Below are 5,686 nucleotides of genomic sequence, written 5' to 3' on the forward strand. Positions count from 1 at the left end.
AAGAAAAATAAAATGCTTATTTTGCTTACCAAAATAAAATATAAACTAGAATGGACACCCAGTAGAGTGCATACCTTTGCCTATTTCATATTGTATATCACAAGATAGGCAACTGAAATATGCACATTTCGGCACTAGTTTCATGCAAATCAGATAAAAATTGACCACGATATAGCAAAAAGATGTTTTTTATATTTTCATGATCTTAACCTTGACCTATGGTCCAATCGCTTCCAAAATCTAATCAAATTACCCTTGGATTAAGGTCAATCACCTCACCAAATTTTATGAGATTCGGTAAAATAGTTTTTGAGTTATGCGAATCACAAACACACAAACAGACATACAAACAAATACACGTCTATCAAAATATAACCTTCCCAAAAAGTTAGAGAGAAGGTAACAAGACAGCACTATAATCAAACTGGGCATTAACCCTTTTACCCCCAATGGATGTACTGGTACATTTCACAAAACTCATCCCTTTACCCCCATGGACGCACCGGTACGTCCTTGCAAAAAACTGCTATTTACATTATTTTGCATATTTTTGATAACTTAACTTCAGGAATTTTCCAAAAGAATGAGACCAACCTGACCTCTCTATGACAAAAATTAAGTCTGTTAGAGCAATTAAAGAAAAAAAATATATTGCAAGATGTGCTTGAAAAAAAAAATGCCTGGGGGTTAAGGGTTGGAAAGTTCCAAACAGCGTTGGGGGTAAAAGGGGGTAAAAGGGTTAAGCATCTTCCAATGGATTAAAAAAAATATTTTGTGAATTACACCTTGGAGCTTATATTGATTAAGTGAAATCTAAATCAGCTGTGTAGGATCATCGGCAGTACTGTATAGTACCTTGCTTTAGGAGTAATTTTGAACACTGTACGAGCAAAAGGGGATTTGAGCACAAAAATTAAAATCAAATTATGAGGACTACATAAATCTGTAAGCAGACACTGCTTTGCATGAACATTTATTATGAACAATTATTAATGAGACTAGCATGTAAAGAGAAGAAACCATTGCTCATGAGATTTCTAGGTTATTTTCTTGGATATTAGCTCACATTGTCACGTTAACAGTACAGTATCATGACAATGGTCTCCAAGATGATCAATTTAGACAGTAAGGAGGAAACGATTACTATAAAAGCGAAAAACTATTTATAGAGGCACTTGAATAAAGTGTGTGTGGGACAGAAAAGCCAAAAATATACAATCATATAACACCCATGATTTGTACAATTCTGAAGAAAAAAAAAAAAAGGGAAGAGATCAAATCAATTAAGTGTTGTGCATTGACAAAACAACAGCCATGTATTTTTGATAACAGTGAAAAGTTGCTGCTTATCAGCATCAATGAAATGCAGTTAGGATGAGATTTGATTACTGTAAACACTATTTGTGAAAAATCAAAGTAATGTATGCTGACCTTCTGAAAAGGAAACCAATCTTTTTTTAGAAGAAGATGACCAGGAGGATCTACAATACAGCAGAAGAGGCAATTCCTGGTCACAAACCCACTAAGGACAGCCTAATCCTGCTGTTCTGAGCTAACGCTAACGGGGACTGCAAAATCAACCCTCTCCTAGTGTATAACTAGAATCCATGGACCTCTGAGAAGTACGAGGTGCAAAGACGCAATTGAACGTTATTTGTGGGGTCAAATAACAAGGCTTGGGTGACTCGTATTTTCTTAGTGCAATGGGTCTTTGAGGTCAAAAAGTACCTTAAGGGGAAGAACCTCCTACTCCAAGCCTTGTTACTAATGGAAAATGCTACGGCCCATCCTTCATCCATTAAAGACGACATAACGGAGGACATCAAATTCCTTCCGTCCAGCACCACTACAAAATCCAATCCATGGACCAAGAAGTGATCTCAAACTTTAAGAAGCTGTACACAAAAGAAATGTTCGCTGTACAGTATGTGTACTTATGGACATGAACACACCAAGAGAATTTCCTTTATTTCTTCAGATCTTTGCTCAGACAGCATCTATAAAGCTTACTAGGCTTCCAGAGGGCTAAAATCACTGCAATATCTTTGATCAAGCAGCTCCAATAAATTGGGAAAAATTGTATTAATTTATGAGCTTGCTCCTAGAACAAATTAAACTCATAAACCATGTTACAACAGTATACTAAAACTAGCAAAATATTTATCCATTTCCTCTAACATTTTTCAAACAAATTCTACAGCACTAACCTTGTACATGAGACAGGAATTCCTTAGTGCTCAGGTAATCGGAAGTTATGCTATTGATGTCCCGCGATGCTTCTGACAGCCATTCCTGGAGTTCTTCAACAGCCATGCGGAGGTCTGAACGTTCACTTTCAAAATTCTGTGTTTTCAGAATAACTACCAGGCACAGAGGTGAAAGCGCAGGACAGGGCCTAGGAGATGGATATGTACTGATCTATCGTGGAGTAGGTGCAGGAATCAGAAAGCATGGTGTTGCTATGACCGTAGGACCTAGACTTGCCCCCATATACAAAAAGTACATTTGATCAGCAAAAGACTTATTAGTTGCACATTTAGAGTAAAGAACACAAATTATAATGTCTTTCAGATTTATGCACCACAGCAAGGCCATACACAAGAAGAAAAAGATACTGTTATGGAACTTTTAGAATTACATTTGGAGGGACAGCCAGAAGGCATCAACCTACTACTAGGAGATTTTAATGCACGGATTGGCTGTGAGAGAAGAGGGATAGAGAGTGTAATAGGCCCATTTGGAGAGGAAACAAGAAACGTTGAAGGAGAAAACCTAATATTTTTTTTGCATAAGAAATCACCTAATGATCATGAATGGATTCTTTAAACATGACAAATTCGTAAATAATTTGTATTTTCCTAACTATACAAATCTATAATCATGCCTAGGTATGCCAGTCTTTGAGTGGGAAGCAGTGAAGACTTCTCGAGGTTTACCATGATCCCCAGATCTTGGCAAAGTCTCAGAAGTTTGTCTCGGTGTTAAAGAAGGGTTGACACCGAGTCTGCTAGGATTAACCAGTCGTCCAGATAACGGAGGAGTCGGATGCCAATCCTGTGTGCCCATGATGATACTAGGGTGAACATTCTGGTGAAGACGTGGTGCTGTGGAGAGACCGAAGCACAGCACCTTGAACTGGTACTTTCTATTGTCTAGGCTGAATCTTAAGTACTTCCTTGAAGACGGATGGACTGGGATCTGGAAGTACGCGTCCTTTAGGTCCAGTGTGCACATAAAGTCTTGGGGTCTTACTTCTAGTCTGACCATGTCCGCCGTCTCCATGCTGAACGGAGTTTGTTTGACAAACTTGTTCAGAGCTGAGAGGTCGATGAATGGTCTCCAGCCTCCAGATGCATTCTTTATAAGAAAGAGTCGACTGAAGAAGCCTGGAGATTCGTCGAGGACTCTTGGAGAGCGCCCTTCTTCAACTCGCTTGCCGATCCCATGGCAAGGGAGTTCAATGACACTGGATTCGTTGTCAGGGGAGGTAGAGATGTTATGAACGGGACGCGATATCCTAAACTGATCACGGAGATTGTCCAGGAATCTGGCCCGAGTTGCTTCCACCTGTTTGAGCAACTTTGTAGGCATCCCCCCTCTGGTGGACATGCAAGGGGACAGCCTATCCTAGCGTTTGCGGCCTCGGCTGTTCCCTCTAGGATTCTTTCCGTCCCTGGAGGATTATTTGCCTTTCCTTAGGGCTTAGACACCAAGGTCTTCGCTGCTGTTGTCGTCTTAATGGTCTTGACTGGACGGGACTGCTGTGGTGCTGGAGGCTTATAGGGCTTGGATGTTAAAGCCCTATGAAGGAGGGAGTCTTGATGAGACTTCCTCCACCTCTCAGCGGCATGTTCCACATCCTTAAGCTCAAACAAGACGGAACCCTCTAGGGAGGACTGTCTGAGCCTATTGATCTCGGTGCTAGGAACCTTCTGATGGAATCTCTCAGCTACTGCATCCCGACATTTCAGGATGGTATTTGCCCACAAGTTCGAGACTTGGTGGGCCAGAAACTCAATCGTGCGAGTACCTGGGAGAAGGAAGGTTTCCATAGCTTTCCTGGTACGTTCTTTTGAGAAATCCTCAGAACGTATCAGGATACCTAAGGTCCTCGACCAGATATCGAGCCACAAAGTGGCTTGCATAGTACACTTCGCAACTTTCTCCTGGTTGAGGATCTCGGCTGCCGAGAATGAGACCTGCCGGTTGGAGAGTCTCTCAAGAGGGACTCCCCTGGTTAGCTCATCCAGCGAGAAAGAGCTAAACAAGGCTCCTCAAGGATCTCTAAGTACCTCCGCTGCTGTACGCGAGGAGGTGAGAGGAGCTTGTTGGTAGCTCCGGAATGGTTGGAGGAGGACATCTCGGAGAGCTGTTGTGAGATCTTTTCCCTGGTACTCTTAACCCCTTGCCAAAAAGCATGGTCTGACTCTTGCTGGTCTCCTCCTGCTGTAGGATTTGCAGTGAAGTCTCCTTCTATCCCCCAAAGGCTCTTCTTGGGGAGAGTAGCGGACATTCTCTGAGTGGCTAGCTGGCTCCATCCTAGTCCTAGTAGAGGACTTCGGCAATGTTTTGGAGTCCTACATCCTTCCCATGAAGAAATCTAAGGACTCCAAAACATTGCCGAAGTCCTCTATCCTCTACTAGGACTAGGATGGAGCCAGCTAGCCACTCAGAGAATGTCCGCGACTCTCCCCAAGAAGAGCCTTTGGGGATAGAAGGAGACTTCACTGCAAATCCAAGAGCAGGAGGAGACTACCAAGAGTCAGAACATGCTGTAGGACTCCAACATTAACGAGGGTGGCATGTTCCTTTCAATCTCCGATTGAGTAGACCCCTCGGTGCGAGGAGAGGTTTCCCCATTGGTGCAATGGGGGAAAGTCTCTCTTCGCGTGATTCACTTGGGGACGGGAAATCTTCGTCCTAAATGGAAGGAGAGTTAGTCTGAGGAAAAGAAGGAACCTGCCTTGAAGGTCTGCGTGGAGTCAGTTTCGCCCTTGGGGAAGTAACCGCGTCAGGAACTCCTCTTTTTCTCTTCAAAGGGGTAGAAGAAGCCATGGTTTTGTGTTCCAATTCAGAGAAGACAGCCTTGAAAGCCTGCGTTACGGCTCTGATCAGTGCACCAAACCAGAGCTGTTGGCTGACAGATGCGCTGTCAGACATACCCCTTGAAGGGACAGGGATTGAAGGATCCCTGAGAGGAGTCCCCATCATTGGTGAGTTCGCCTGTGGTGGCTTTGGGATCCTGGACCCCTCTGGATGTTTCCCTTCTCCCACAATGCACGGTGGTATGCGCTCGCGGGGAGGGGAATGAGGCGATGGCGACCTTGCCGTGCGTAGTTTAGTAGTCTCGCGCGCGGGATGATATTGACGCTCGTACGAGGGAGAATATCGGGGCTAGCGCGCGGGAGACTGTTGACGCGCGCGGGCGCACAGGATTAATACATTGAGTGCGCGGGCGTGCAGGAGAGAGTTCACGCGCATCTATACCAGCTGTAGGGCGCGCTTGCAGAAAAAAGATCCCTAGCGCGCGGGCGCGCAGTTGAATCATGTGGGGCGAGTGAGAGAATGTTGTCGGGCATCCTTTGGAGAGGATGGGCGAGCGTGCGCACGTATCCTTAGCTGGAGCCTTGTTAGGCCCATGTAGAAATGACGACAGCAGGTCGGCAGGTCTGTCGGATGGAAGGTC

Source organism: Palaemon carinicauda, unplaced genomic scaffold (assembly GCF_036898095.1).
Source record: "Palaemon carinicauda isolate YSFRI2023 unplaced genomic scaffold, ASM3689809v2 scaffold69, whole genome shotgun sequence".
Lineage (NCBI taxonomy): Eukaryota > Metazoa > Arthropoda > Malacostraca > Decapoda > Palaemonidae > Palaemon > Palaemon carinicauda.